Below are 27,491 nucleotides of genomic sequence, written 5' to 3' on the forward strand. Positions count from 1 at the left end.
CGGGTGTGGTTGCGGCAGGCGGGTGGGTGTGTGGGGCTGCAGGGCGCGTGGGAGGCTTGTGGAGGTTTTTTGGGCTGTTGTAGGCTTTTGCCGGCAGGCGGGGGGGCGTTGAGTGTTTTGGTGTTGCGAGTGGGGTGTTGCGGCAGGCGGGTGGGTGTGTGGGGCTGGAGGGCGCGGGGCGTGTAGGAGTGGTGTGTAAGTATTTTGGGGGGCTGTGTTGGGGCAGGTGCGGGTGTAGTTGCGGCAGGCGGGCGGGTGTGTGGGGCTGCGGGCCGTGTGGCAGGGGTGTGGAGGTTTTCTGGAGTGTTGCGCGTGGCATGTTGGGTGCTGTAGGCTTTTGCCGGCAGGCGGGGGGGCGTTGAGTGTTTTGGTGTTGCGAGTGGGGTGTTGCGGCAGGCGGGTGGGTGTGCGGGGCTGCGGGGCGTGTAGCAGGGGTGTGGAGGTCTTTTGGGGTGTTGGGTGCTGTATGATTTTGGCGTCGGGCGGAGCGTCTGGCGAGCGTTGTGGTGTTGCGAGTGGGGTATTGTGGCAGGCGTCGGGGCAGGTGCGTGTGTTGTTGCGGGAGGAGGGAGGGTGTGTGGGGCTGTAGGGCGTGTGCGGTGCGTGAGTGTGGTGTAAGTACTTAGTGGTGTTGTGTGTGGGGTGTTGTGTTGTGTGAGGTGCGTGTGTTGTTGGGTGAGGCGTGTGTGTGTGTAGGGCAGGGTGCGTGTGGTGAGGGGTGTGTATTTTTTGCGGGGTGTTGCGTGTGGGGTGTTGTTTTGTGTGAGGTGTGTTGTGGGTAGGTGCGTGTGTTGTGCGTGTGTTTGTGTGTGTGTGTGTGGTGTGAGGCGTTGTTGTGGGCGTGGGGGTGTGTGTGAGTGCGGGAGGGCGGTGTGGGCGGTGGGTGTGGAGAGGGCTGTTGTGGGGCAGAGGGGTGCCTGCGGCCATACCACCCTGAGAACGCCCGATCTCGTCTGATCTCGGAAGCTAAGCAGGGTCGGGCCCGGTTAGTACTTGGGTGGGCGAGCGCCTGGGAATAGCGGGTGCTGTAGGCTTTTGCCGGCGGGCGGAGGGGTGCTGCGCGTTTTGCTGTTGCGTCCGGCAGAGGGGCAGGTGCGGGTGTGGTTGCGGCAGGCGGGTGGTTGTGTGGGGCTGCGGGGCGCGTGGGAGGCTTGTGGAGGTTTTTTGGGCTGTTGTAGGCTTTTGCCGGCAGGCGGGGGGGTGTTGAGTGTTTTGGTGTTGCGAGTGGGGTGTTGCGGCAGGCGGGTGGGTGTGTGGGGCTGGAGGGCGCGGGGCGTGTGGGAGTGGTGTGTAAGTATTTTGGGGGGCTGTGTTGGGGCAGGTGCGGGTGTAGTTGCGGCAGGCGGGCGGGTGTGTGGGGCTGCGGGCCGTGTGGCAGGGGTGTGGAGGTTTTCTGGAGTGTTGCGCGTGGCATGTTGGGTGCTGTAGGCTTTTGGCGGCGGGCGGAGGGGTGTTGAGCGTTTTGGTGTTGCGGGTGGGGGGTTGTGTCGGGGGGGCAGGTGCGTGTGTGGTTGCGGCAGGCGGGTGGGTGTGTGGGGCTGCAGGGCACGTGGGAGGCTTGTGGAGGTTTTTTGGGTTGTTGGGTGCTGTAGGCTTTTGCCGGCAGGCGGGGGGGCGTTGAGTGTTTTGGTGTTGCGAGTGGGGTGTTGCGGCAGGCGGGTGGGTGTGCGGGGCTGCGGGGCGTGTAGCAGGGGTGTGGAGGTCTTTTGGGGTGTTGGGTGCTGTATGATTTTGGCGTCGGGCGGAGCGTCTGGCGAGCGTTGTGGTGTTGCGAGTGGGGTATTGTGGCAGGCGTCGGGGCAGGTGCGTGTGTTGTTGCGGGAGGAGGGAGGGTGTGTGGGGCTGTAGGGCGTGTGCGGTGCGTGAGTGTGGTGTAAGTACTTAGTGGTGTTGTGTGTGGGGTGTTGTGTTGTGTGAGGTGCGTGTGTTGTTGGGTGAGGCGTGTGTGTGTGTAGGGCAGGGTGCGTGTGGTGAGGGGTGTGTATTTTTTGCGGGGTGTTGCGTGTGGGGTGTTGTTTTGTGTGAGGTGTGTTGTGGGTAGGTGCGTGTGTTGTGCGTGTGTTTGTGTGTGTGTGTGTGGTGTGAGGCGTTGTTGTGGGCGTGGGGGTGTGTGTGAGTGCGGGAGGGCGGTGTGGGCGTGGGTGTGGAGAGGGCTGTTGTGGGGCAGAGGGGTGCCTGCGGCCATACCACCCTGAGAACGCCCGATCTCGTCTGATCTCGGAAGCTAAGCAGGGTCGGGCCCGGTTAGTACTTGGATGGGAGAGCGCCCGGGAATAGCGGGTGCTGTAGGCTTTTGCCGGCGGGCGGAGGGGTGCTGCGCGTTTTGCTGTTGCATCCGGCAGAGGGGCAGGTGCGGGTGTGGTTGCGGCAGGCGGGTGGTTGTGTGGGGCTGCGGGGCGCGTGGGAGGCTTGTGGAGGTTTTTTGGGCTGTTGTAGGCTTTTGCCGGCAGGCGGGGGGGTGTTGAGTGTTTTGGTGTTGCGAGTGGGGTGTTGCGGCAGGCGGGTGGGTGTGTGGGGCTGGAGGGCGCGGGGCGTGTGGGAGTGGTGTGTAAGTATTTTGGGGGGCTGTGTTGGGGCAGGTGCGGGTGTAGTTGCGGCAGGCGGGCGGGTGTGTGGGGCTGCGGGCCGTGTGGCAGGGGTGTGGAGGTTTTCTGGAGTGTTGCGCGTGGCATGTTGGGTGCTGTAGGCTTTTGGCGGCGGGCGGAGGGGTGTTGAGCGTTTTGGTGTTGCGGGTGGGGGGTTGTGTCGGGGGGGCAGGTGCGTGTGTGGTTGCGGCAGGCGGGTGGGTGTGTGGGGCTGCAGGGCACGTGGGAGGCTTGTGGAGGTTTTTTGGGTTGTTGGGTGCTGTAGGCTTTTGCCGCCAGGCGGGGGGGCGTTGAGTGTTTTGGTGTTGCGAGTGGGGTGTTGCGGCAGGCGGGTGGGTGTGCGGGGCTGCGGGGCGTGTAGCAGGGGTGTGGAGGTCTTTTGGGGTGTTGGGTGCTGTATGATTTTGGCGTCGGGCGGAGCGTCTGGCGAGCGTTGTGGTGTTGCGAGTGGGGTATTGTGGCAGGCGTCGGGGCAGGTGCGTGTGTTGTTGCGGGAGGAGGGAGGGTGTGTGGGGCTGTAGGGCGTGTGCGGTGCGTGAGTGTGGTGTAAGTACTTAGTGGTGTTGTGTGTGGGGTGTTGTGTTGTGTGAGGTGCGTGTGTTGTTGGGTGAGGCGTGTGTGTGTGTGTGTGTAGGGCAGGGTGCGTGTGATGAGGGGTGTGTATTTTTTGCGGGGTGTTGCGTGTGGGGTGTTGTTTTGTGTGAGGTGTGTTGTGGGTAGGTGCGTGTGTTGTGCGTGTGTTTGTGTGTGTGTGTGTGGTGTGAGGCGTTGTTGTGGGCGTGGGGGTGTGTGTGAGTGCGGGAGGGCGGTGTGGGCGGTGGGTGTGGAGAGGGCTGTTGTGGGGCAGAGGGGTGCCTGCGGCCATACCACCCTGAGAACGCCCGATCTCGTCTGATCTCGGAAGCTAAGCAGGGTCGGGCCCGGTTAGTACTTGGGTGGGCGAGCGCCTGGGAATAGCGGGTGCTGTAGGCTTTTGCCGGCGGGCGGAGGGGTGCTGCGCGTTTTGCTGTTGCGTCCGGCAGGGGGGCAGGTGCGGGTGTGGTTGCGGCAGGCGGGTGGGCGTGTGGGTCTGCGGGGCGCGTGGGAGGGTTGTGGAGGTTTTTTGGGCTGTTGTAGGCTTTTGCCGGCAGGCGGGGGGGTGTTGAGTGTTTTGGTGTTGCGAGTGGGGTGTTGCGGCAGGCGGGTGGGTGTGTGGGGCTGGAGGGCGCGGGGCGTGTGGGAGTGGTGTGTAAGTATTTTGGGGGGCTGTGTTGGGGCAGGTGCGGGTGTAGTTGCGGCAGGCGGGCGGGTGTGTGGGGCTGCGGGCCGTGTGGCAGGGGTGTGGAGGTTTTCTGGAGTGTTGCGCGTGGCATGTTGGGTGCTGTAGGCTTTTGCCGGCAGGCGGGGGGGCGTTGAGTGTTTTGGTGTTGCGAGTGGGGTGTTGCGGCAGGCGGGTGGGTGTGCGGGGCTGCGGGGCGTGTAGCAGGGGTGTGGAGGTCTTTTGGGGTGTTGGGTGCTGTATGATTTTGGCGTCGGGCGGAGCGTCTGGCGAGCGTTGTGGTGTTGCGAGTGGGGTATTGTGGCAGGCGTCGGGGCAGGTGCGTGTGTTGTTGCGGGAGGAGGGAGGGTGTGTGGGGCTGTAGGGCGTGTGCGGTGCGTGAGTGTGGTGTAAGTACTTAGTGGTGTTGTGTGTGGGGTGTTGTGTTGTGTGAGGTGCGTGTGTTGTTGGGTGAGGCGTGTGTGTGTGTAGGGCAGGGTGCGTGTGGTGAGGGGTGTGTATTTTTTGCGGGGTGTTGCGTGTGGGGTGTTGTTTTGTGTGAGGTGTGTTGTGGGTAGGTGCGTGTGTTGTGCGTGTGTTTGTGTGTGTGTGTGTGGTGTGAGGCGTTGTTGTGGGCGTGGGGGTGTGTGTGAGTGCGGGAGGGCGGTGTGGGCGGTGGGTGTGGAGAGGGCTGTTGTGGGGCAGAGGGGTGCCTGCGGCCATACCACCCTGAGAACGCCCGATCTCGTCTGATCTCGGAAGCTAAGCAGGGTCGGGCCCTGTTAGTACTTGGATGGGAGAGCGCCCGGGAATAGCGGGTGCTGTAGGCTTTTGCCGGCGGGCGGAGGGGTGCTGCGCGTTTTGCTGTTGCGTCCGGCAGAGGGGCAGGTGCGGGTGTGGTTGCGGCAGGCGGGTGGTTGTGTGGGGCTGCGGGGCGCGTGGGAGGGTTGTGGAGGTTTTTTGGGCTGTTGTAGGCTTTTGCCGGCAGGCGGGGGGGTGTTGAGTGTTTTGGTGTTGCGAGTGGGGTGTTGCGGCAGGCGGGTGGGTGTGTGGGGCTGGAGGGCGCGGGGCGTGTGGGAGTGGTGTGTAAGTATTTTGGGGGGCTGTGTTGGGGCAGGTGCGGGTGTAGTTGCGGCAGGCGGGCGGGTGTGTGGGGCTGCGGGCCGTGTGGCAGGGGTGTGGAGGTTTTCTGGAGTGTTGCGCGTGGCATGTTGGGTGCTGTAGGCTTTTGGCGGCGGGCGGAGGGGTGTTGAGCGTTTTGGTGTTGCGGGTGGGGGGTTGTGTCGGGGGGGCAGGTGCGTGTGTGGTTGCGGCAGGCGGGTGGGTGTGTGGGGCTGCAGGGCACGTGGGAGGCTTGTGGAGGTTTTTTGGGTTGTTGGGTGCTGTAGGCTTTTGCCGGCAGGCGGGGGGGCGTTGAGTGTTTTGGTGTTGCGAGTGGGGTGTTGCGGCAGGCGGGTGGGTGTGCGGGGCTGCGGGGCGTGTAGCAGGGGTGTGGAGGTCTTTTGGGGTGTTGGGTGCTGTATGATTTTGGCGTCGGGCGGAGCGTCTGGCGAGCGTTGTGGTGTTGCGAGTGGGGTATTGTGGCAGGCGTCGGGGCAGGTGCGTGTGTTGTTGCGGGAGGAGGGAGGGTGTGTGGGGCTGTAGGGCGTGTGCGGTGCGTGAGTGTGGTGTAAGTACTTAGTGGTGTTGTGTGTGGGGTGTTGTGTTGTGTGAGGTGCGTGTGTTGTTGGGTGAGGCGTGTGTGTGTGTGTGTGTAGGGCAGGGTGCGTGTGGTGAGGGGTGTGTATTTTTTGCGGGGTGTTGCGTGTGGGGTGTTGTTTTGTGTGAGGTGTGTTGTGGGTAGGTGCGTGTGTTGTGCGTGTGTTTGTGTGTGTGTGTGTGGTGTGAGGCGTTGTTGTGGGCGTGGGGGTGTGTGTGAGTGCGGGAGGGCGGTGTGGGCGGTGGGTGTGGAGAGGGCTGTTGTGGGGCAGAGGGGTGCCTGCGGCCATACCACCCTGAGAACGCCCGATCTCGTCTGATCTCGGAAGCTAAGCAGGGTCGGGCCCGGTTAGTACTTGGGTGGGCGAGCGCCTGGGAATAGCGGGTGCTGTAGGCTTTTGCCGGCGGGCGGAGGGGTGCTGCGCGTTTTGCTGTTGCGTCCGGCAGGGGGGCAGGTGCGGGTGTGGTTGCGGCAGGCGGGTGGGCGTGTGGGGCTGCGGGGCGCGTGGGAGGGTTGTGGAGGTTTTTTGGGCTGTTGTAGGCTTTTGCCGGCAGGCGGGGGGGTGTTGAGTGTTTTGGTGTTGCGAGTGGGGTGTTGCGGCAGGCGGGTGGGTGTGTGGGGCTGGAGGGCGCGGGGCGTGTGGGAGTGGTGTGTAAGTATTTTGGGGGGCTGTGTTGGGGCAGGTGCGGGTGTAGTTGCGGCAGGCGGGCGGGTGTGTGGGGCTGCGGGCCGTGTGGCAGGGGTGTGGAGGTTTTCTGGAGTGTTGCGCGTGGCATGTTGGGTGCTGTAGGCTTTTGCCGGCAGGCGGGGGGGCGTTGAGTGTTTTGGTGTTGCGAGTGGGGTGTTGCGGCAGGCGGGTGGGTGTGCGGGGCTGCGGGGCGTGTAGCAGGGGTGTGGAGGTCTTTTGGGGTGTTGGGTGCTGTATGATTTTGGCGTCGGGCGGAGCGTCTGGCGAGCGTTGTGGTGTTGCGAGTGGGGTATTGTGGCAGGCGTCGGGGCAGGTGCGTGTGTTGTTGCGGGAGGAGGGAGGGTGTGTGGGGCTGTAGGGCGTGTGCGGTGCGTGAGTGTGGTGTAAGTACTTAGTGGTGTTGTGTGTGGGGTGTTGTGTTGTGTGAGGTGCGTGTGTTGTTGGGTGAGGCGTGTGTGTGTGTAGGGCAGGGTGCGTGTGGTGAGGGGTGTGTATTTTTTGCGGGGTGTTGCGTGTGGGGTGTTGTTTTGTGTGAGGTGTGTTGTGGGTAGGTGCGTGTGTTGTGCGTGTGTTTGTGTGTGTGTGTGTGGTGTGAGGCGTTGTTGTGGGCGTGGGGGTGTGTGTGAGTGCGGGAGGGCGGTGTGGGCGGTGGGTGTGGAGAGGGCTGTTGTGGGGCAGAGGGGTGCCTGCGGCCATACCACCCTGAGAACGCCCGATCTCGTCTGATCTCGGAAGCTAAGCAGGGTCGGGCCCTGTTAGTACTTGGATGGGAGAGCGCCCGGGAATAGCGGGTGCTGTAGGCTTTTGCCGGCGGGCGGAGGGGTGCTGCGCGTTTTGCTGTTGCGTCCGGCAGAGGGGCAGGTGCGGGTGTGGTTGCGGCAGGCGGGTGGTTGTGTGGGGCTGCGGGGCGCGTGGGAGGCTTGTGGAGGTTTTTTGGGCTGTTGTAGGCTTTTGCCAGCAGGCGGGGGGGTGTTGAGTGTTTTGGTGTTGCGAGTGGGGTGTTGCGGCAGGCGGGTGGGTGTGTGGGGCTGGAGGGCGCGGGGCGTGTGGGAGTGGTGTGTAAGTATTTTGGGGGGCTGTGTTGGGGCAGGTGCGGGTGTAGTTGCGGCAGGCGGGCGGGTGTGTGGGGCTGCGGGCCGTGTGGCAGGGGTGTGGAGGTTTTCTGGAGTGTTGCGCGTGGCATGTTGGGTGCTGTAGGCTTTTGGCGGCGGGCGGAGGGGTGTTGAGCGTTTTGGTGTTGCGGGTGGGGGGTTGTGTCGGGGGGGCAGGTGCGTGTGTGGTTGCGGCAGGCGGGTGGGTGTGTGGGGCTGCAGGGCACGTGGGAGGCTTGTGGAGGTTTTTTGGGTTGTTGGGTGCTGTAGGCTTTTGCCGGCAGGCGGGGGGGCGTTGAGTGTTTTGGTGTTGCGAGTGGGGTGTTGCGGCAGGCGGGTGGGTGTGCGGGGCTGCGGGGCGTGTAGCAGGGGTGTGGAGGTCTTTTGGGGTGTTGGGTGCTGTATGATTTTGGCGTCGGGCGGAGCGTCTGGCGAGCGTTGTGGTGTTGCGAGTGGGGTATTGTGGCAGGCGTCGGGGCAGGTGCGTGTGTTGTTGCGGGAGGAGGGAGGGTGTGTGGGGCTGTAGGGCGTGTGCGGTGCGTGAGTGTGGTGTAAGTACTTAGTGGTGTTGTGTGTGGGGTGTTGTGTTGTGTGAGGTGCGTGTGTTGTTGGGTGAGGCGTGTGTGTGTGTGTGTGTAGGGCAGGGTGCGTGTGGTGAGGGGTGTGTATTTTTTGCGGGGTGTTGCGTGTGGGGTGTTGTTTTGTGTGAGGTGTGTTGTGGGTAGGTGCGTGTGTTGTGCGTGTGTTTGTGTGTGTGTGTGTGGTGTGAGGCGTTGTTGTGGGCGTGGGGGTGTGTGTGAGTGCGGGAGGGCGGTGTGGGCGGTGGGTGTGGAGAGGGCTGTTGTGGGGCAGAGGGGTGCCTGCGGCCATACCACCCTGAGAACGCCCGATCTCGTCTGATCTCGGAAGCTAAGCAGGGTCGGGCCCGGTTAGTACTTGGGTGGGCGAGCGCCTGGGAATAGCGGGTGCTGTAGGCTTTTGCCGGCGGGCGGAGGGGTGCTGCGCGTTTTGCTGTTGCGTCCGGCAGGGGGGCAGGTGCGGGTGTGGTTGCGGCAGGCGGGTGGGCGTGTGGGGCTGCGGGGCGCGTGGGAGGGTTGTGGAGGTTTTTTGGGCTGTTGTAGGCTTTTGCCGGCAGGCGGGGGGGTGTTGAGTGTTTTGGTGTTGCGAGTGGGGTGTTGCGGCAGGCGGGTGGGTGTGTGGGGCTGGAGGGCGCGGAGCGTGTGGGAGTGGTGTGTAAGTATTTTGGGGGGCTGTGTTGGGGCAGGTGCGGGTGTAGTTGCGGCAGGCGGGCGGGTGTGTGGGGCTGCGGGCCGTGTGGCAGGGGTGTGGAGGTTTTCTGGAGTGTTGCGCGTGGCATGTTGGGTGCTGTAGGCTTTTGCCGGCAGGCGGGGGGGCGTTGAGTGTTTTGGTGTTGCGAGTGGGGTGTTGCGGCAGGCGGGTGGGTGTGCGGGGCTGCGGGGCGTGTAGCAGGGGTGTGGAGGTCTTTTGGGGTGTTGGGTGCTGTATGATTTTGGCGTCGGGCGGAGCGTCTGGCGAGCGTTGTGGTGTTGCGAGTGGGGTATTGTGGCAGGCGTCGGGGCAGGTGCGTGTGTTGTTGCGGGAGGAGGGAGGGTGTGTGGGGCTGTAGGGCGTGTGCGGTGCGTGAGTGTGGTGTAAGTACTTAGTGGTGTTGTGTGTGGGGTGTTGTGTTGTGTGAGGTGCGTGTGTTGTTGGGTGAGGCGTGTGTGTGTGTGTGTGTAGGGCAGGGTGCGTGTGGTGAGGGGTGTGTATTTTTTGCGGGGTGTTGCGTGTGGGGTGTTGTTTTGTGTGAGGTGTGTTGTGGGTAGGTGCGTGTGTTGTGCGTGTGTTTGTGTGTGTGTGTGTGGTGTGAGGCGTTGTTGTGGGCGTGGGGGTGTGTGTGAGTGCGGGAGGGCGGTGTGGGCGGTGGGTGTGGAGAGGGCTGTTGTGGGGCAGAGGGGTGCCTGCGGCCATACCACCCTGAGAACGCCCGATCTCGTCTGATCTCGGAAGCTAAGCAGGGTCGGGCCCGGTTAGTACTTGGGTGGGCGAGCGCCTGGGAATAGCGGGTGCTGTAGGCTTTTGCCGGCGGGCGGAGGGGTGCTGCGCGTTTTGCTGTTGCGTCCGGCAGGGGGGCAGGTGCGGGTGTGGTTGCGGCAGGCGGGTGGGCGTGTGGGTCTGCGGGGCGCGTGGGAGGGTTGTGGAGGTTTTTTGGGCTGTTGTAGGCTTTTGCCGGCAGGCGGGGGGGTGTTGAGTGTTTTGGTGTTGCGAGTGGGGTGTTGCGGCAGGCGGGTGGGTGTGTGGGGCTGGAGGGCGCGGAGCGTGTGGGAGTGGTGTGTAAGTATTTTGGGGGGCTGTGTTGGGGCAGGTGCGGGTGTAGTTGCGGCAGGCGGGCGGGTGTGTGGGGCTGCGGGCCGTGTGGCAGGGGTGTGGAGGTTTTCTGGAGTGTTGCGCGTGGCATGTTGGGTGCTGTAGGCTTTTGCCGGCAGGCGGGGGGGCGTTGAGTGTTTTGGTGTTGCGAGTGGGGTGTTGCGGCAGGCGGGTGGGTGTGCGGGGCTGCGGGGCGTGTAGCAGGGGTGTGGAGGTCTTTTGGGGTGTTGGGTGCTGTATGATTTTGGCGTCGGGCGGAGCGTCTGGCGAGCGTTGTGGTGTTGCGAGTGGGGTATTGTGGCAGGCGTCGGGGCAGGTGCGTGTGTTGTTGCGGGAGGAGGGAGGGTGTGTGGGGCTGTAGGGCGTGTGCGGTGCGTGAGTGTGGTGTAAGTACTTAGTGGTGTTGTGTGTGGGGTGTTGTGTTGTGTGAGGTGCGTGTGTTGTTGGGTGAGGCGTGTGTGTGTGTAGGGCAGGGTGCGTGTGGTGAGGGGTGTGTATTTTTTGCGGGGTGTTGCGTGTGGGGTGTTGTTTTGTGTGAGGTGTGTTGTGGGTAGGTGCGTGTGTTGTGCGTGTGTTTGTGTGTGTGTGTGTGGTGTGAGGCGTTGTTGTGGGCGTGGGGGTGTGTGTGAGTGCGGGAGGGCGGTGTGGGCGGTGGGTGTGGAGAGGGCTGTTGTGGGGCAGAGGGGTGCCTGCGGCCATACCACCCTGAGAACGCCCGATCTCGTCTGATCTCGGAAGCTAAGCAGGGTCGGGCCCGGTTAGTACTTGGATGGGAGAGCGCCCGGGAATAGCGGGTGCTGTAGGCTTTTGCCGGCGGGCGGAGGGGTGCTGCGCGTTTTGCTGTTGCGTCCGGCAGAGGGGCAGGTGCGGGTGTGGTTGCGGCAGGCGGGTGGTTGTGTGGGGCTGCGGGGCGCGTGGGAGGCTTGTGGAGGTTTTTTGGGCTGTTGTAGGCTTTTGCCGGCAGGCGGGGGGGTGTTGAGTGTTTTGGTGTTGCGAGTGGGGTGTTGCGGCAGGCGGGTGGGTGTGTGGGGCTGGAGGGCGCGGGGCGTGTGGGAGTGGTGTGTAAGTATTTTGGGGGGCTGTGTTGGGGCAGGTGCGGGTGTAGTTGCGGCAGGCGGGCGGGTGTGTGGGGCTGCGGGCCGTGTGGCAGGGGTGTGGAGGTTTTCTGGAGTGTTGCGCGTGGCATGTTGGGTGCTGTAGGCTTTTGGCGGCGGGCGGAGGGGTGTTGAGCGTTTTGTTGTTGCGGGTGGGGGGTTGTGTCGGGGGGGCAGGTGCGTGTGTGGTTGCGGCAGGCGGGTGGGTGTGTGGGGCTGCAGGGCACGTGGGAGGCTTGTGGAGGTTTTTTGGGTTGTTGGGTGCTGTAGGCTTTTGCCGGCAGGCGGGGGGGCGTTGAGTGTTTTGGTGTTGCGAGTGGGGTGTTGCGGCAGGCGGGTGGGTGTGCGGGGCTGCGGGGCGTGTAGCAGGGGTGTGGAGGTCTTTTGGGGTGTTGGGTGCTGTATGATTTTGGCGTCGGGCGGAGCGTCTGGCGAGCGTTGTGGTGTTGCGAGTGGGGTATTGTGGCAGGCGTCGGGGCAGGTGCGTGTGTTGTTGCGGGAGGAGGGAGGGTGTGTGGGGCTGTAGGGCGTGTGCGGTGCGTGAGTGTGGTGTAAGTACTTAGTGGTGTTGTGTGTGGGGTGTTGTGTTGTGTGAGGTGCGTGTGTTGTTGGGTGAGGCGTGTGTGTGTGTGTGTGTAGGGCAGGGTGCGTGTGATGAGGGGTGTGTATTTTTTGCGGGGTGTTGCGTGTGGGGTGTTGTTTTGTGTGAGGTGTGTTGTGGGTAGGTGCGTGTGTTGTGCGTGTGTTTGTGTGTGTGTGTGTGGTGTGAGGCGTTGTTGTGGGCGTGGGGGTGTGTGTGAGTGCGGGAGGGCGGTGTGGGCGGTGGGTGTGGAGAGGGCTGTTGTGGGGCAGAGGGGTGCCTGCGGCCATACCACCCTGAGAACGCCCGATCTCGTCTGATCTCGGAAGCTAAGCAGGGTCGGGCCCGGTTAGTACTTGGGTGGGCGAGCGCCTGGGAATAGCGGGTGCTGTAGGCTTTTGCCGGCGGGCGGAGGGGTGCTGCGCGTTTTGCTGTTGCGTCCGGCAGGGGGGCAGGTGCGGGTGTGGTTGCGGCAGGCGGGTGGGCGTGTGGGTCTGCGGGGCGCGTGGGAGGGTTGTGGAGGTTTTTTGGGCTGTTGTAGGCTTTTGCCGGCAGGCGGGGGGGTGTTGAGTGTTTTGGTGTTGCGAGTGGGGTGTTGCGGCAGGCGGGTGGGTGTGTGGGGCTGGAGGGCGCGGGGCGTGTGGGAGTGGTGTGTAAGTATTTTGGGGGGCTGTGTTGGGGCAGGTGCGGGTGTAGTTGCGGCAGGCGGGCGGGTGTGTGGGGCTGCGGGCCGTGTGGCAGGGGTGTGGAGGTTTTCTGGAGTGTTGCGCGTGGCATGTTGGGTGCTGTAGGCTTTTGCCGGCAGGCGGGGGGGCGTTGAGTGTTTTGGTGTTGCGAGTGGGGTGTTGCGGCAGGCGGGTGGGTGTGCGGGGCTGCGGGGCGTGTAGCAGGGGTGTGGAGGTCTTTTGGGGTGTTGGGTGCTGTATGATTTTGGCGTCGGGCGGAGCGTCTGGCGAGCGTTGTGGTGTTGCGAGTGGGGTATTGTGGCAGGCGTCGGGGCAGGTGCGTGTGTTGTTGCGGGAGGAGGGAGGGTGTGTGGGGCTGTAGGGCGTGTGCGGTGCGTGAGTGTGGTGTAAGTACTTAGTGGTGTTGTGTGTGGGGTGTTGTGTTGTGTGAGGTGCGTGTGTTGTTGGGTGAGGCGTGTGTGTGTGTGTGTGTAGGGCAGGGTGCGTGTGGTGAGGGGTGTGTATTTTTTGCGGGGTGTTGCGTGTGGGGTGTTGTTTTGTGTGAGGTGTGTTGTGGGTAGGTGCGTGTGTTGTGCGTGTGTTTGTGTGTGTGTGTGTGGTGTGAGGCGTTGTTGTGGGCGTGGGGGTGTGTGTGAGTGCGGGAGGGCGGTGTGGGCGGTGGGTGTGGAGAGGGCTGTTGTGGGGCAGAGGGGTGCCTACGGCCATACCACCCTGAGAACGCCCGATCTCGTCTGATCTCGGAAGGTAAGCAGGGTCGGGCCCGGTTAGTACTTGGATGGGCGAGCGCCTGGGAATAGCGGGTGCTGTAGGCTTTTGCCGGCGGGCGGAGGGGTGCTGCGCGTTTTGCTGTTGCGTCCGGCAGGGGGGCAGGTGCGGGTGTGGTTGCGGCAGGCGTGTGGGGCTGCGGGGCGCGTGGGAGGCTTGTGGAGGTTTTTTGGGCTGTTGTAGGCTTTTGCCGGCAGGCGGGGGGGTGTTGAGTGTTTTGGTGTTGCGAGTGGGGTGTTGCGGCAGGCGGGTGGGTGTGTGGGGCTGGAGGGCGCGGGGCGTGTGGGAGTGGTGTGTAAGTATTTTGGGGGGCTGTGTTGGGGCAGGTGCGGGTGTAGTTGCGGCAGGCGGGCGGGTGTGTGGGGCTGCGGGCCGTGTGGCAGGGGTGTGGAGGTTTTCTGGAGTGTTGCGCGTGGCATGTTGGGTGCTGTAGGCTTTTGGCGGCGGGCGGAGGGGTGTTGAGCGTTTTGGTGTTGCGGGTGGGGGGTTGTGTCGGGGGGGCAGGTGCGTGTGTGGTTGCGGCAGGCGGGTGGGTGTGTGGGGCTGCAGGGCACGTGGGAGGCTTGTGGAGGTTTTTTGGGTTGTTGGGTGCTGTAGGCTTTTGCCGGCAGGCGGGGGGGCGTTGAGTGTTTTGGTGTTGCGAGTGGGGTGTTGCGGCAGGCGGGTGGGTGTGCGGGGCTGCGGGGCGTGTAGCAGGGGTGTGGAGGTCTTTTGGGGTGTTGGGTGCTGTATGATTTTGGCGTCGGGCGGAGCGTCTGGCGAGCGTTGTGGTGTTGCGAGTGGGGTATTGTGGCAGGCGTCGGGGCAGGTGCGTGTGTTGTTGCGGGAGGAGGGAGGGTGTGTGGGGCTGTAGGGCGTGTGCGGTGCGTGAGTGTGGTGTAAGTACTTAGTGGTGTTGTGTGTGGGGTGTTGTGTTGTGTGAGGTGCGTGTGTTGTTGGGTGAGGCGTGTGTGTGTGTGTGTGTAGGGCAGGGTGCGTGTGGTGAGGGGTGTGTATTTTTTGCGGGGTGTTGCGTGTGGGGTGTTGTTTTGTGTGAGGTGTGTTGTGGGTAGGTGCGTGTGTTGTGCGTGTGTTTGTGTGTGTGTGTGTGGTGTGAGGCGTTGTTGTGGGCGTGGGGGTGTGTGTGAGTGCGGGAGGGCGGTGTGGGCGGTGGGTGTGGAGAGGGCTGTTGTGGGGCAGAGGGGTGCCTGCGGCCATACCACCCTGAGAACGCCCGATCTCGTCTGATCTCGGAAGCTAAGCAGGGTCGGGCCCGGTTAGTACTTGGGTGGGCGAGCGCCTGGGAATAGCGGGTGCTGTAGGCTTTTGCCGGCGGGCGGAGGGGTGCTGCGCGTTTTGCTGTTGCGTCCGGCAGGGGGGCAGGTGCGGGTGTGGTTGCGGCAGGCGGGTGGGCGTGTGGGGCTGCGGGGCGCGTGGGAGGGTTGTGGAGGTTTTTTGGGCTGTTGTAGGCTTTTGCCGGCAGGCGGGGGGGTGTTGAGTGTTTTGGTGTTGCGAGTGGGGTGTTGCGGCAGGCGGGTGGGTGTGTGGGGCTGGAGGGCGCGGAGCGTGTGGGAGTGGTGTGTAAGTATTTTGGGGGGCTGTGTTGGGGCAGGTGCGGGTGTAGTTGCGGCAGGCGGGCGGGTGTGTGGGGCTGCGGGCCGTGTGGCAGGGGTGTGGAGGTTTTCTGGAGTGTTGCGCGTGGCATGTTGGGTGCTGTAGGCTTTTGCCGGCAGGCGGGGGGGCGTTGAGTGTTTTGGTGTTGCGAGTGGGGTGTTGCGGCAGGCGGGTGGGTGTGCGGGGCTGCGGGGCGTGTAGCAGGGGTGTGGAGGTCTTTTGGGGTGTTGGGTGCTGTATGATTTTGGCGTCGGGCGGAGCGTCTGGCGAGCGTTGTGGTGTTGCGAGTGGGGTATTGTGGCAGGCGTCGGGGCAGGTGCGTGTGTTGTTGCGGGAGGAGGGAGGGTGTGTGGGGCTGTAGGGCGTGTGCGGTGCGTGAGTGTGGTGTAAGTACTTAGTGGTGTTGTGTGTGGGGTGTTGTGTTGTGTGAGGTGCGTGTGTTGTTGGGTGAGGCGTGTGTGTGTGTGTGTGTAGGGCAGGGTGCGTGTGGTGAGGGGTGTGTATTTTTTGCGGGGTGTTGCGTGTGGGGTGTTGTTTTGTGTGAGGTGTGTTGTGGGTAGGTGCGTGTGTTGTGCGTGTGTTTGTGTGTGTGTGTGTGGTGTGAGGCGTTGTTGTGGGCGTGGGGGTGTGTGTGAGTGCGGGAGGGCGGTGTGGGCGGTGGGTGTGGAGAGGGCTGTTGTGGGGCAGAGGGGTGCCTGCGGCCATACCACCCTGAGAACGCCCGATCTCGTCTGATCTCGGAAGCTAAGCAGGGTCGGGCCCGGTTAGTACTTGGGTGGGCGAGCGCCTGGGAATAGCGGGTGCTGTAGGCTTTTGCCGGCGGGCGGAGGGGTGCTGCGCGTTTTGCTGTTGCGTCCGGCAGGGGGGCAGGTGCGGGTGTGGTTGCGGCAGGCGGGTGGGCGTGTGGGGCTGCGGGGCGCGTGGGAGGGTTGTGGAGGTTTTTTGGGCTGTTGTAGGCTTTTGCCGGCAGGCGGGGGGGTGTTGAGTGTTTTGGTGTTGCGAGTGGGGTGTTGCGGCAGGCGGGTGGGTGTGTGGGGCTGGAGGGCGCGGAGCGTGTGGGAGTGGTGTGTAAGTATTTTGGGGGGCTGTGTTGGGGCAGGTGCGGGTGTAGTTGCGGCAGGCGGGCGGGTGTGTGGGGCTGCGGGCCGTGTGGCAGGGGTGTGGAGGTTTTCTGGAGTGTTGCGCGTGGCATGTTGGGTGCTGTAGGCTTTTGCCGGCAGGCGGGGGGGCGTTGAGTGTTTTGGTGTTGCGAGTGGGGTGTTGCGGCAGGCGGGTGGGTGTGCGGGGCTGCGGGGCGTGTAGCAGGGGTGTGGAGGTCTTTTGGGGTGTTGGGTGCTGTATGATTTTGGCGTCGGACGGAGCGTCTGGCGAGCGTTGTGGTGTTGCGAGTGGGGTATTGTGGCAGGCGTCGGGGCAGGTGCGTGTGTTGTTGCGGGAGGAGGGAGGGTGTGTGGGGCTGTAGGGCGTGTGCGGTGCGTGAGTGTGGTGTAAGTACTTAGTGGTGTTGTGTGTGGGGTGTTGTGTTGTGTGAGGTGCGTGTGTTGTTGGGTGAGGCGTGTGTGTGTGTGTGTGTAGGGCAGGGTGCGTGTGATGAGGGGTGTGTATTTTTTGCGGGGTGTTGCGTGTGGGGTGTTGTTTTGTGTGAGGTGTGTTGTGGGTAGGTGCGTGTGTTGTGCGTGTGTTTGTGTGTGTGTGTGTGGTGTGAGGCGTTGTTGTGGGCGTGGGGGTGTGTGTGAGTGCGGGAGGGCGGTGTGGGCGGTGGGTGTGGAGAGGGCTGTTGTGGGGCAGAGGGGTGCCTGCGGCCATACCACCCTGAGAACGCCCGATCTCGTCTGATCTCGGAAGCTAAGCAGGGTCGGGCCCGGTTAGTACTTGGGTGGGCGAGCGCCTGGGAATAGCGGGTGCTGTAGGCTTTTGCCGGCGGGCGGAGGGGTGCTGCGCGTTTTGCTGTTGCGTCCGGCAGGGGGGCAGGTGCGGGTGTGGTTGCGGCAGGCGGGTGGGCGTGTGGGTCTGCGGGGCGCGTGGGAGGGTTGTGGAGGTTTTTTGGGCTGTTGTAGGCTTTTGCCGGCAGGCGGGGGGGTGTTGAGTGTTTTGGTGTTGCGAGTGGGGTGTTGCGGCAGGCGGGTGGGTGTGTGGGGCTGGAGGGCGCGGGGCGTGTGGGAGTGGTGTGTAAGTATTTTGGGGGGCTGTGTTGGGGCAGGTGCGGGTGTAGTTGCGGCAGGCGGGCGGGTGTGTGGGGCTGCGGGCCGTGTGGCAGGGGTGTGGAGGTTTTCTGGAGTGTTGCGCGTGGCATGTTGGGTGCTGTAGGCTTTTGCCGGCAGGCGGGGGGGCGTTGAGTGTTTTGGTGTTGCGAGTGGGGTGTTGCGGCAGGCGGGTGGGTGTGCGGGGCTGCGGGGCGTGTAGCAGGGGTGTGGAGGTCTTTTGGGGTGTTGGGTGCTGTATGATTTTGGCGTCGGGCGGAGCGTCTGGCGAGCGTTGTGGTGTTGCGAGTGGGGTATTGTGGCAGGCGTCGGGGCAGGTGCGTGTGTTGTTGCGGGAGGAGGGAGGGTGTGTGGGGCTGTAGGGCGTGTGCGGTGCGTGAGTGTGGTGTAAGTACTTAGTGGTGTTGTGTGTGGGGTGTTGTGTTGTGTGAGGTGCGTGTGTTGTTGGGTGAGGCGTGTGTGTGTGTAGGGCAGGGTGCGTGTGGTGAGGGGTGTGTATTTTTTGCGGGGTGTTGCGTGTGGGGTGTTGTTTTGTGTGAGGTGTGTTGTGGGTAGGTGCGTGTGTTGTGCGTGTGTTTGTGTGTGTGTGTGTGGTGTGAGGCGTTGTTGTGGGCGTGGGGGTGTGTGTGAGTGCGGGAGGGCGGTGTGGGCGGTGGGTGTGGAGAGGGCTGTTGTGGGGCAGAGGGGTGCCTGCGGCCATACCACCCTGAGAACGCCCGATCTCGTCTGATCTCGGAAGCTAAGCAGGGTCGGGCCCTGTTAGTACTTGGATGGGAGAGCGCCCGGGAATAGCGGGTGCTGTAGGCTTTTGCCGGCGGGCGGAGGGGTGCTGCGCGTTTTGCTGTTGCGTCCGGCAGAGGGGCAGGTGCGGGTGTGGTTGCGGCAGGCGGGTGGTTGTGTGGGGCTGCGGGGCGCGTGGGAGGCTTGTGGAGGTTTTTTGGGCTGTTGTAGGCTTTTGCCGGCAGGCGGGGGGGTGTTGAGTGTTTTGGTGTTGCGAGTGGGGTGTTGCGGCAGGCGGGTGGGTGTGTGGGGCTGGAGGGCGCGGGGCGTGTGGGAGTGGTGTGTAAGTATTTTGGGGGGCTGTGTTGGGGCAGGTGCGGGTGTAGTTGCGGCAGGCGGGCGGGTGTGTGGGGCTGCGGGCCGTGTGGCAGGGGTGTGGAGGTTTTCTGGAGTGTTGCGCGTGGCATGTTGGGTGCTGTAGGCTTTTGGCGGCGGGCGGAGGGGTGTTGAGCGTTTTGTTGTTGCGGGTGGGGGGTTGTGTCGGGGGGGCAGGTGCGTGTGTGGTTGCGGCAGGCGGGTGGGTGTGTGGGGCTGCAGGGCACGTGGGAGGCTTGTGGAGGTTTTTTGGGTTGTTGGGTGCTGTAGGCTTTTGGCGGCAGGCGGGGGGGCGTTGAGTGTTTTGGTGTTGCGAGTGGGGTGTTGCGGCAGGCGGGTGGGTGTGCGGGGCTGCGGGGCGTGTAGCAGGGGTGTGGAGGTCTTTTGGGGTGTTGGGTGCTGTATGATTTTGGCGTCGGGCGGAGCGTCTGGCGAGCGTTGTGGTGTTGCGAGTGGGGTATTGTGGCAGGCGTCGGGGCAGGTGCGTGTGTTGTTGCGGGAGGAGGGAGGGTGTGTGGGGCTGTAGGGCGTGTGCGGTGCGTGAGTGTGGTGTAAGTACTTAGTGGTGTTGTGTGTGGGGTGTTGTGTTGTGTGAGGTGCGTGTGTTGTTGGGTGAGGCGTGTGTGGGTGTAGGGCAGGGTGCGTGTGGTGAGGGGTGTGTATTTTTTGCGGGGTGTTGCGTGTGGGGTGTTGTTTTGTGTGAGGTGTGTTGTGGGTAGGTGCGTGTGTTGTGCGTGTGTTTGTGTGTGTGTGTGTGGTGTGAGGCGTTGTTGTGGGCGTGGGGGTGTGTGTGAGTGCGGGAGGGCGGTGTGGGCGGTGGGTGTGGAGAGGGCTGTTGTGGGGCAGAGGGGTGCCTGCGGCCATACCACCCTGAGAACGCCCGATCTCGTCTGATCTCGGAAGCTAAGCAGGGTCGGGCCCGGTTAGTACTTGGATGGGAGAGCGCCTGGGAATAGCGGGTGCTGTAGGCTTTTGCCGGCGGGCGGAGGGGTGCTGCGCGTTTTGCTGTTGCGTCCGGCAGGGGGGCAGGTGCGGGTGTGGTTGCGGCAGGCGGGTGGTTGTGTGGGGCTGCGGGGCGCGTGGGAGGGTTGTGGAGGTTTTTTGGGCTGTTGTAGGCTTTTGCCGGCAGGCGGGGGGGTGTTGAGTGTTTTGGTGTTGCGAGTGGGGTGTTGCGGCAGGCGGGTGGGTGTGTGGGGCTGGAGGGCGCGGGGCGTGTGGGAGTGGTGTGTAAGTATTTTGGGGGGCTGTGTTGGGGCAGGTGCGGGTGTAGTTGCGGCAGGCGGGCGGGTGTGTGGGGCTGCGGGCCGTGTGGCAGGGGTGTGGAGGTTTTCTGGAGTGTTGCGCGTGGCATGTTGGGTGCTGTAGGCTTTTGGCGGCGGGCGGAGGGGTGTTGAGCGTTTTGGTGTTGCGGGTGGGGGGTTGTGTCGGGGGGGCAGGTGCGTGTGTGGTTGCGGCAGGCGGGTGGGTGTGTGGGGCTGCAGGGCACGTGGGAGGCTTGTGGAGGTTTTTTGGGTTGTTGGGTGCTGTAGGCTTTTGCCGGCAGGCGGGGGGGCGTTGAGTGTTTTGGTGTTGCGAGTGGGGTGTTGCGGCAGGCGGGTGGGTGTGCGGGGCTGCGGGGCGTGTAGCAGGGGTGTGGAGGTCTTTTGGGGTGTTGGGTGCTGTATGATTTTGGCGTCGGGCGGAGCGTCTGGCGAGCGTTGTGGTGTTGCGAGTGGGGTATTGTGGCAGGCGTCGGGGCAGGTGCGTGTGTTGTTGCGGGAGGAGGGAGGGTGTGTGGGGCTGTAGGGTGTGTGCGGTGCGTGAGTGTGGTGTAAGTACTTAGTGGTGTTGTGTGTGGGGTGTTGTGTTGTGTGAGGTGCGTGTGTTGTTGGGTGAGGCGTGTGTGTGTGTGTGTGTAGGGCAGGGTGCGTGTGATGAGGGGTGTGTATTTTTTGCGGGGTGTTGCGTGTGGGGTGTTGTTTTGTGTGAGGTGTGTTGTGGGTAGGTGCGTGTGTTGTGCGTGTGTTTGTGTGTGTGTGTGTGGTGTGAGGCGTTGTTGTGGGCGTGGGGGTGTGTGTGAGTGCGGGAGGGCGGTGTGGGCGGTGGGTGTGGAGAGGGCTGTTGTGGGGCAGAGGGGTGCCTGCGGCCATACCACCCTGAGAACGCCCGATCTCGTCTGATCTCGGAAGCTAAGCAGGGTCGGGCCCGGTTAGTACTTGGGTGGGCGAGCGCCTGGGAATAGCGGGTGCTGTAGGCTTTTGCCGGCGGGCGGAGGGGTGCTGCGCGTTTTGCTGTTGCGTCCGGCAGGGGGGCAGGTGCGGGTGTGGTTGCGGCAGGCGGGTGGGCGTGTGGGGCTGCGGGGCGCGTGGGAGGGTTGTGGAGGTTTTTTGGGCTGTTGTAGGCTTTTGCCGGCAGGCGGGGGGGTGTTGAGTGTTTTGGTGTTGCGAGTGGGGTGTTGCGGCAGGCGGGTGGGTGTGTGGGGCTGGAGGGCGCGGGGCGTGTGGGAGTGGTGTGTAAGTATTTTGGGGGGCTGTGTTGGGGCAGGTGCGGGTGTAGTTGCGGCAGGCGGGCGGGTGTGTGGGGCTGCGGGCCGTGTGGCAGGGGTGTGGAGGTTTTCTGGAGTGTTGCGCGTGGCATGTTGGGTGCTGTAGGCTTTTGCCGGCAGGCGGGGGGGCGTTGAGTGTTTTGGTGTTGCGAGTGGGGTGTTGCGGCAGGCGGGTGGGTGTGCGGGGCTGCGGGGCGTGTAGCAGGGGTGTGGAGGTCTTTTGGGGTGTTGGGTGCTGTATGATTTTGGCGTCGGGCGGAGCGTCTGGCGAGCGTTGTGGTGTTGCGAGTGGGGTATTGTGGCAGGCGTCGGGGCAGGTGCGTGTGTTGTTGCGGGAGGAGGGAGGGTGTGTGGGGCTGTAGGGCGTGTGCGGTGCGTGAGTGTGGTGTAAGTACTTAGTGGTGTTGTGTGTGGGGTGTTGTGTTGTGTGAGGTGCGTGTGTTGTTGGGTGAGGCGTGTGTGTGTGTAGGGCAGGGTGCGTGTGGTGAGGGGTGTGTATTTTTTGCGGGGTGTTGCGTGTGGGGTGTTGTTTTGTGTGAGGTGTGTTGTGGGTAGGTGCGTGTGTTGTGCGTGTGTTTGTGTGTGTGTGTGTGGTGTGAGGCGTTGTTGTGGGCGTGGGGGTGTGTGTGAGTGCGGGAGGGCGGTGTGGGCGGTGGGTGTGGAGAGGGCTGTTGTGGGGCAGAGGGGTGCCTGCGGCCATACCACCCTGAGAACGCCCGATCTCGTCTGATCTCGGAAGCTAAGCAGGGTCGGGCCCTGTTAGTACTTGGATGGGAGACCGCCTGGGAATACCGGGTGCTGTAGGCTTTGGGCGGAGGGGTGCTGCGCGTTTTGCTGTTGCGTCCGGCAGGGGGGCGGGTGTGGTTGCGGCAGGCGTGTGGGGCTGCGGGGCGCGTGGGAGGGTTGTGGAGGTTTTTTGGGCTGTTGTAGGCTTTTGCCGGCAGGCGGGGGGGTGTTGAGTGTTTTGGTGTTGCGAGTGGGGTGTTGCGGCAGGCGGGTGGGTGTGTGGGGCTGGAGGGCGCAGGGCGTGTGGGAGTGGTGTGTAAGTATTTTGGGGGGCTGTGTTGGGGCAGGTGCGGGTGTAGTTGCGGCAGGCGGGTGGGTGTGTGGGGCTGGAGGGCGCGGGGCGTGTGGGAGTGGTGTGTAAGTATTTTGGGGGGCTGTGTTGGGGCAGGTGCGGGTGTAGTTGCGGCAGGCGGGCGGGTGTGTGGGGCTGCGGGCCGTGTGGCAGGGGTGTGGAGGTTTTCTGGAGTGTTGCGCGTGGCATGTTGGGTGCTGTAGGCTTTTGGCGGCGGGCGGAGGGGTGTTGAGCGTTTTGGTGTTGCGGGTGGGGGGTTGTGTCGGGGGGGCAGGTGCGTGTGTGGTTGCGGCAGGCGGGTGGGTGTGTGGGGCTGCAGGGCACGTGGGAGGCTTGTGGAGGTTGTTTGGGTTGTTGGGTGCTGTAGGCTTTTGCCGGCAGGCGGGGGGGCGTTGAGTGTTTTGGTGTTGCGAGTGGGGTGTTGCGGCAGGCGGGTGGGTGTGCGGGGCTGCGGGGCGTGTAGCAGGGGTGTGGAGGTCTTTTGGGGTGTTGGGTGCTGTATGATTTTGGCGTCGGGCGGAGCGTCTGGTGAGCGTTGTGGTGTTGCGAGTGGGGTATTGTGGCAGGCGTCGGGGCAGGTGCGTGTGTTGTTGCGGGAGGAGGGAGGGTGTGTGGGGCTGTAGGGCGTGTGCGGTGCGTGAGTGTGGTGTAAGTACTTAGTGGTGTTGTGTGGGGGGTGTTGTGTGAGGTGCGTGTATTGTTGGGTGAGGCGTGTGTGTGTGTGTGTAGGGCAGGGTGCGTGTGGTGAGGGGTGTGTATTTTTTGCGGGGTGTTGCGTGTGGGGTGTTGTTTTGTGTGAGGTGTGTTGTGGGTAGGTGCGTGTGTTGTGCGTGTGTTTGTGTGTGTGTGTGTGGTGTGAGGCGTTGTTGTGGGCGTGGGGGTGTGTGTGAGTGCGGGAGGGCGGTGTGGGCGGTGGGTGTGGAGAGGGCTGTTGTGGGGCAGAGGGGTGCCTACGGCCATACCACCCTGAGAACGCCCGATCTCGTCTGATCTCGGAAGCTAAGCAGGGTCGGGCCCGGTTAGTACTTGGATGGGAGACCGCCTGGGAATAGCGGGTGCTGTAGGCTTTTGCCGGCGGGCGGAGGGGTGCTGCGCGTTTTGCTGTTGCGTCCGGCAGGGGGGCAGGTGCGGGTGTGGTTGCGGCAGGCGGGTGGGCGTGTGGGGCTGCGGGGCGCGTGGGAGGCTTGTGGAGGTTTTTTGGGCTGTTGTAGGCTTTTGCCGGCAGGCGGGGGGGTGTTGAGTGTTTTGGTGTTGCGAGTGGGGTGTTGCGGCAGGCGGGTGGGTGTGTGGGGCTGGAGGGCGCGGGGCGTGTGGGAGTGGTGTGTAAGTATTTTGGGGGGCTGTGTTGGGGCAGGTGCGGGTGTAGTTGCGGCAGGCGGGCGGGTGTGTGGGGCTGCGGGCCGTGTGGCAGGGGTGAGGAGGTTTTCTGGAGTGTTGCGCGTGGCATGTTGGGTGCTGTAGGCTTTTGGCGGCAGGCGGGGGGGCGTTGAGTGTTTTGGTGTTGCGAGTGGGGTGTTGCAGCAGGCGGGTGGGTGTGCGGGGCTGCGGGGCGTGTAGCAGGGGTGTGGAGGTCTTTTGGGGTGTTGGGTGCTGTATGATTTTGGCGTCGGGCGGAGCGTCTGGCGAGCGTTGTGGTGTTGCGAGTGGGGTATTGTGGCAGGCGTCGGGGCAGGTGCGTGTGTTGTTGCGGGAGGAGGGAGGGTGTGTGGGGCTGTAGGGCGTGTGCGGTGCGTGAGTGTGGTGTAAGTACTTAGTGGTGTTGTGTGGGGGGTGTTGTGTTGTGTGAGGTGCGTGTGTTGTTGGGTGAGGCGTGTGTGTGTGTGTGTGTAGGACAGGGTGCGTGTGGTGAGGGGTGTGTATTTTTTGCGGGGTGTTGCGTGTGGGGTGTTGTTTTGTGTGAGGTGTGTTGTGGGTAGGTGCGTGTGTTGTGCGTGTGTTTGTGTGTGTGTGTGTGGTGTGAGGCGTTGTTGTGGGCGTGGGGGTGTGTGTGAGTGCGGGAGGGCGGTGTGGGCGGTGGGTGTGGAGAGGGCTGTTGTGGGGCAGAGGGGTGCCTACGGCCATACCACCCTGAGAACGCCTGATCTCGTCTGATCTCAGAAGCGAAGCAGGGTCGGGCCCGGTTAGTACTTGGATGGGAGACCGCCTGGGAATAGCGGGTGCTGTAGGCTTTTGCCGGCGGGCGGAGGGGTGCTGCGCGTTTTGCTGTTGCGTCCGGCAGGGGGGCAGGTGCGGGTGTGGCTGCGGCAGGCGGGTGGGCGTGTGGGTCTGCGGGGCGCGTGGGAGGCTTGTGGAGGTTTCTTGGGCTGTTGTAGGCTTTTGCCGGCAGGCGGGGGGGTGTTGAGTGTTTTGGTGTTGCGAGTGGGGTGTTGCGGCAGGCGGGTGGGTGTGTGGGGCTGGAGGGCGCGGGGCGTGTGGGAGTGGTGTGTAAGTATTTTGGGGGGCTGTGTTGGGGCAGGTGCGGGTGTAGTTGCGGCAGGCGGGCGGGTGTGTGGGGCTGCGGGGCGTGTGGCAGGGGTGTGGAGGTTTTCTGGAGTGTTGCGCGTGGCATGTTGGGTGCTGTAGGCTTTTGGCGGCGGGCGGAGGGGTGTTGAGCATTTTGGTGTTGCGGGTGGGGGGTTGTGTCGGGGGGGCAGGTGCGTGTGTGGTTGCGGCAGGCGGGTGGGTGTGTGGGGCTGCAGGGTACGTGGGAGGCTTGTGGAGGTTTTTTGGGTTGTTGGGTGCTGTAGGCTTTTGGCGGCAGGCGGGGGGGCGTTGAGTGTTTTGGTGTTGCGAGTGGGGTGTTGCGGCAGGCGGGTGGGTGTGCGGGGCTGCGGGGCGTGTAGCAGGGGTGTGGAGGTCTTTTGGGGTGTTGGGTGCTGTATGATTTTGGCGTCGGGCGGAGCGTCTGGCGAGCGTTGTGGTGTTGCGAGTGGGGTATTGTGGCAGGCGTCGGGGCAGGTGCGTGTGTTGTTGCGGGAGGAGGGAGGGTGTGTGGGGCTGTAGGGCGTGTGCGGTGCGTGAGTGTGGTGTAAGTACTTAGTGGTGTTGTGTGTGGGGTGTTGTGTTGTGTGAGGTGCGTGTGTTGTTGGGTGAGGCGTGTGTGTGTGTGTGTGTAGGGCAGGGTGCGTGTGGTGAGGGGTGTGTATTTTTTGCGGGGTGTTGCGTGTGGGGTGTTGTTTTGTGTGAGGTGTGTTGTGGGTAGGTGCGTGTGTTGTGTGTGTGTTTGTGTGTGTGTGTGTGGTGTGAGGCGTTGTTGTGGGCATGGGGGTGTGTGTGAGTGCGGGAGGGCGGTGTGGGCGGTGGGTGTGGAGAGGGCTGTTGTGGGGCAGAGGGGTGCCTACGGCCATACCACCCTGAGAACGCCCGATCTCGTCTGATCTCGGAAGCTAAGCAGGGTCGGGCCCGGTTAGTACTTGGATGGGAGACCGCCTGGGAATAGCGGGTGCTGTAGGCTTTTGCCGGCGGGCGGAGGGGTGCTGCGCGTTTTGCTGTTGCGTCCGGCAGGGGGGCAGGTGCGGGTGTGGTTGCGGCAGGCGGGTGGGCGTGTGGGTCTGCGGGGCGCGTGGGAGGGTTGTGGAGGTTTTTTGGGCTGTTGTAGTCTTTTGCCGGCAGGCGGGGGGGTGTTGAGTGTTTTGGTGTTGCGAGTGGGGTGTTGCGGCAGGCGGGTGGGTGTGCGGGGCTGCGGGGCGTGTAGCAGGGGTGTGGAGGTCTTTTGGGGTGTTGGGTGCTGTATGATTTTGGCGTCGGGCGGAGCGTCTGGCGAGCGTTGTGGTGTTGCGAGTGGGGTATTGTGGCAGGCGTCGGGGCAGGTGCGTGTGTTGTTGCGGGAGGAGGGAGGGTGTGTGGGGCTGTAGGGCGTGTGCGGTGCGTGAGTGTGGTGTAAGTACTTAGTGGTGTTGTGTGTGGGGTGTTGTGTTGTGTGAGGTGCGTGTGTTGTTGGGTGAGGCGTGTGTGTGTGTGTGTGTAGGACAGGGTGCGTGTGGTGAGGGGTGTGTATTTTTTGCGGGGTGTTGCGTGTGGGGTGTTGTTTTGTGTGAGGTGTGTTGTGGGTAGGTGCGTGCGTTGTGCGTGTGTTTGTGTGTGTGTGTGTGGTGTGAGGCGTTGTTGTGGGCGTGGGGGTGTGTGTGAGTGCGGGAGGGCGGTGTGGGCGGTAGGTGTGGAGAGGGCTGTTGTGGGGCAGAGGGGTGCCTACGGCCATACCACCCTGAGAACGCCCGATCTCATCTGATCTCGGAAGCTAGGCAGGGTCGGGCCCGGTTAGTACTTGGATGGGAGACCGCCCAGGAATAGCGGGTGCTGTAGACTTTTGCCGGCGGGCGGAGGGGTGCTGCGCGTTTTGCTGTTGCGTCCGGCAGGGGGGCAGGTGTGGGTGTGGCTGCGGCAGGCGGGTGGGCGTGTGGGTCTGCGGGGCGCGTGGGAGGCTTGTGGAGGTTTTTTGGGCTGTTGTAGTCTTTTGCCGGCAGGCGGGGGGGTGTTGAGTGTTTTGGTGTTGCGAGTGGGGTGTTGCGGCAGGCGGGTGGGTGTGTGGGGCTGGAGGGCGCGGGGCGTGTGGGAGTGGTGTGTAAGTATTTTGGGGGGCGGTGTTGGGGCAGGTGCGGGTGTAGTTGCGGCAGGCGGGCGGGTGTGTGGGGCTGCGGGCCGTGTGGCAGGGGTGTGGAGGTTTTCTGGAGTGTTGCGCGTGGCATGTTGGGTGCTGTAGGCTTTTGGCGGCGGGCGGAGGGGTGTTGAGCATTTTGGTGTTGCGGGTGGGGGGTTGTGTCGGGGGGGCAGGTGCGTGTGTGGTTGCGGCAGGCGGGTGGGTGTGTGGGGCTGCAGGGCACGTGGGAGGCTTGTGGAGGTTTTTTGGGTTGTTGGGTGCTGTAGGCTTTTGGCGGCAGGCGGGGGGGCGTTGAGTGTTTTGGTGTTGCGAGTGGGGTGTTGCGGCAGGCGGGTGGGTGTGCGGGGCTGCGGGGCGTGTAGCAGGGGTGTGGAGGTCTTTTGGGGTGTTGGGTGCTGTATGATTTTGGCGTCGGGCGGAGCGTCTGGCGAGCGTTGTGGTGTTGCGAGTGGGGTATTGTGGCAGGCGTCGGGGCAGGTGCGTGTGTTGTTGCGGGAGGAGGGAGGGTGTGTGGGGCTGTAGGGCGTGTGCGGTGCGTGAGTGTGGTGTAAGTACTTAGTGGTGTTGTGTGTGGGGTGTTGTGTTGTGTGAGGTGCGTGTGTTGTTGGGTGAGGCGTGTGTGTGTGTGTGTGTAGGGCAGGGTGCGTGTGGTGAGGGGTGTGTATTTTTTGCGGGGTGTTGCGTGTGGGGTGTTGTTTTGTGTGAGGTGTGTTGTGGGTAGGTGCGTGTGTTGTGTGTGTGTTTGTGTGTGTGTGTGTGGTGTGAGGCGTTGTTGTGGGCATGGGGGTGTGTGTGAGTGCGGGAGGGCGGTGTGGGCGGTGGGTGTGGAGAGGGCTGTTGTGGGGCAGAGGGGTGCCTACGGCCATACCACCCTGAGAACGCCCGATCTCGTCTGATCTCGGAAGCTAAGCAGGGTCGGGCCCGGTTAGTACTTGGATGGGAGACCGCCTGGGAATAGCGGGTGCTGTAGGCTTTTGCCGGCGGGCGGAGGGGTGCTGCGCGTTTTGCTGTTGCGTCCGGCAGGGGGGCAGGTGCGGGTGTGGTTGCGGCAGGCGGGTGGGCGTGTGGGTCTGCGGGGCGCGTGGGAGGGTTGTGGAGGTTTTTTGGGCTGTTGTAGTCTTTTGCCGGCAGGCGGGGGGGTGTTGAGTGTTTTGGTGTTGCGAGTGGGGTGTTGCGGCAGGCGGGTGGGTGTGCGGGGCTGCGGGGCGTGTAGCAGGGGTGTGGAGGTCTTTTGGGGTGTTGGGTGCTGTATGATTTTGGCGTCGGGCGGAGCGTCTGGCGAGCGTTGTGGTGTTGCGAGTGGGGTATTGTGGCAGGCGTCGGGGCAGGTGCGTGTGTTGTTGCGGGAGGAGGGAGGGTGTGTGGGGCTGTAGGGCGTGTGCGGTGCGTGAGTGTGGTGTAAGTACTTAGTGGTGTTGTGTGTGGGGTGTTGTGTTGTGTGAGGTGCGTGTGTTGTTGTGTGAGGCGTGTGTGTGTGTGTGTGTAGGACAGGGTGCGTGTGGTGAGGGGTGTGTATTTTTTGCGGGGTGTTGCGTGTGGGGTGTTGTTTTGTGTGAGGTGTGTTGTGGGTAGGTGCGTGCGTTGTGCGTGTGTTTGTGTGTGTGTGTGTGGTGTGAGGCGTTGTTGTGGGCG

General features: G+C 63.9%; 20 non-coding genes and 3 pseudogenes across 20 annotated transcripts; all 23 read left to right on the plus strand.

The window, feature by feature from the left end:
- Window positions 1-915: 915 nt before the first annotated feature.
- On the plus strand, window positions 916-1,034 carry LOC141745844 (5S ribosomal RNA). The gene has a single exon (XR_012588112.1). It is a non-coding gene; the product is annotated as a 5S ribosomal RNA (ribosomal RNA).
- A 1,139-nt stretch (window positions 1,035-2,173) lies between these two features.
- LOC141745858 (5S ribosomal RNA) lies at window positions 2,174-2,292 on the plus strand. Its single transcript, XR_012588126.1, has one exon. It is a non-coding gene; the product is annotated as a 5S ribosomal RNA (ribosomal RNA).
- Window positions 2,293-3,438: 1,146 nt separating this feature from the next.
- Window positions 3,439-3,557, plus strand: LOC141745845 (5S ribosomal RNA). The gene has a single exon (XR_012588113.1). It is a non-coding gene; the product is annotated as a 5S ribosomal RNA (ribosomal RNA).
- A 976-nt stretch (window positions 3,558-4,533) lies between these two features.
- On the plus strand, window positions 4,534-4,652 carry LOC141745889 (5S ribosomal RNA; annotated as a pseudogene).
- Window positions 4,653-5,798: 1,146 nt separating this feature from the next.
- LOC141745846 (5S ribosomal RNA) lies at window positions 5,799-5,917 on the plus strand. Its single transcript, XR_012588114.1, has one exon. It is a non-coding gene; the product is annotated as a 5S ribosomal RNA (ribosomal RNA).
- Window positions 5,918-6,893: 976 nt separating this feature from the next.
- Window positions 6,894-7,012, plus strand: LOC141745890 (5S ribosomal RNA; annotated as a pseudogene).
- Window positions 7,013-8,158: 1,146 nt separating this feature from the next.
- LOC141745847 (5S ribosomal RNA) lies at window positions 8,159-8,277 on the plus strand. The gene has a single exon (XR_012588115.1). It is a non-coding gene; the product is annotated as a 5S ribosomal RNA (ribosomal RNA).
- Window positions 8,278-9,259: 982 nt separating this feature from the next.
- Window positions 9,260-9,378, plus strand: LOC141745849 (5S ribosomal RNA). Its single transcript, XR_012588117.1, has one exon. It is a non-coding gene; the product is annotated as a 5S ribosomal RNA (ribosomal RNA).
- A 976-nt stretch (window positions 9,379-10,354) lies between these two features.
- On the plus strand, window positions 10,355-10,473 carry LOC141745859 (5S ribosomal RNA). Its single transcript, XR_012588127.1, has one exon. It is a non-coding gene; the product is annotated as a 5S ribosomal RNA (ribosomal RNA).
- Window positions 10,474-11,619: 1,146 nt separating this feature from the next.
- On the plus strand, window positions 11,620-11,738 carry LOC141745850 (5S ribosomal RNA). Its single transcript, XR_012588118.1, has one exon. It is a non-coding gene; the product is annotated as a 5S ribosomal RNA (ribosomal RNA).
- Window positions 11,739-12,720: 982 nt separating this feature from the next.
- Window positions 12,721-12,839, plus strand: LOC141745836 (5S ribosomal RNA). Its single transcript, XR_012588104.1, has one exon. It is a non-coding gene; the product is annotated as a 5S ribosomal RNA (ribosomal RNA).
- Window positions 12,840-13,977: 1,138 nt separating this feature from the next.
- On the plus strand, window positions 13,978-14,096 carry LOC141745851 (5S ribosomal RNA). The gene has a single exon (XR_012588119.1). It is a non-coding gene; the product is annotated as a 5S ribosomal RNA (ribosomal RNA).
- Window positions 14,097-15,078: 982 nt separating this feature from the next.
- On the plus strand, window positions 15,079-15,197 carry LOC141745852 (5S ribosomal RNA). Its single transcript, XR_012588120.1, has one exon. It is a non-coding gene; the product is annotated as a 5S ribosomal RNA (ribosomal RNA).
- A 982-nt stretch (window positions 15,198-16,179) lies between these two features.
- Window positions 16,180-16,298, plus strand: LOC141745853 (5S ribosomal RNA). The gene has a single exon (XR_012588121.1). It is a non-coding gene; the product is annotated as a 5S ribosomal RNA (ribosomal RNA).
- Window positions 16,299-17,274: 976 nt separating this feature from the next.
- Window positions 17,275-17,393, plus strand: LOC141745891 (5S ribosomal RNA; annotated as a pseudogene).
- Window positions 17,394-18,533: 1,140 nt separating this feature from the next.
- On the plus strand, window positions 18,534-18,652 carry LOC141745824 (5S ribosomal RNA). Its single transcript, XR_012588093.1, has one exon. It is a non-coding gene; the product is annotated as a 5S ribosomal RNA (ribosomal RNA).
- A 1,146-nt stretch (window positions 18,653-19,798) lies between these two features.
- Window positions 19,799-19,917, plus strand: LOC141745855 (5S ribosomal RNA). Its single transcript, XR_012588123.1, has one exon. It is a non-coding gene; the product is annotated as a 5S ribosomal RNA (ribosomal RNA).
- Window positions 19,918-20,893: 976 nt separating this feature from the next.
- Window positions 20,894-21,012, plus strand: LOC141745776 (5S ribosomal RNA). The gene has a single exon (XR_012588046.1). It is a non-coding gene; the product is annotated as a 5S ribosomal RNA (ribosomal RNA).
- A 1,219-nt stretch (window positions 21,013-22,231) lies between these two features.
- LOC141745677 (5S ribosomal RNA) lies at window positions 22,232-22,350 on the plus strand. The gene has a single exon (XR_012587948.1). It is a non-coding gene; the product is annotated as a 5S ribosomal RNA (ribosomal RNA).
- Window positions 22,351-23,332: 982 nt separating this feature from the next.
- Window positions 23,333-23,451, plus strand: LOC141745754 (5S ribosomal RNA). Its single transcript, XR_012588024.1, has one exon. It is a non-coding gene; the product is annotated as a 5S ribosomal RNA (ribosomal RNA).
- Window positions 23,452-24,597: 1,146 nt separating this feature from the next.
- On the plus strand, window positions 24,598-24,716 carry LOC141745679 (5S ribosomal RNA). Its single transcript, XR_012587950.1, has one exon. It is a non-coding gene; the product is annotated as a 5S ribosomal RNA (ribosomal RNA).
- A 732-nt stretch (window positions 24,717-25,448) lies between these two features.
- Window positions 25,449-25,567, plus strand: LOC141745878 (5S ribosomal RNA). The gene has a single exon (XR_012588145.1). It is a non-coding gene; the product is annotated as a 5S ribosomal RNA (ribosomal RNA).
- A 1,146-nt stretch (window positions 25,568-26,713) lies between these two features.
- On the plus strand, window positions 26,714-26,832 carry LOC141745680 (5S ribosomal RNA). The gene has a single exon (XR_012587951.1). It is a non-coding gene; the product is annotated as a 5S ribosomal RNA (ribosomal RNA).
- The last annotated feature ends 659 nt before the right edge of the window (window positions 26,833-27,491 follow it).

The sequence above is a fragment of the Larus michahellis genome, chromosome 6, assembly GCF_964199755.1.
Source record: "Larus michahellis chromosome 6, bLarMic1.1, whole genome shotgun sequence".
Classification (NCBI taxonomy): domain Eukaryota; kingdom Metazoa; phylum Chordata; class Aves; order Charadriiformes; family Laridae; genus Larus; species Larus michahellis.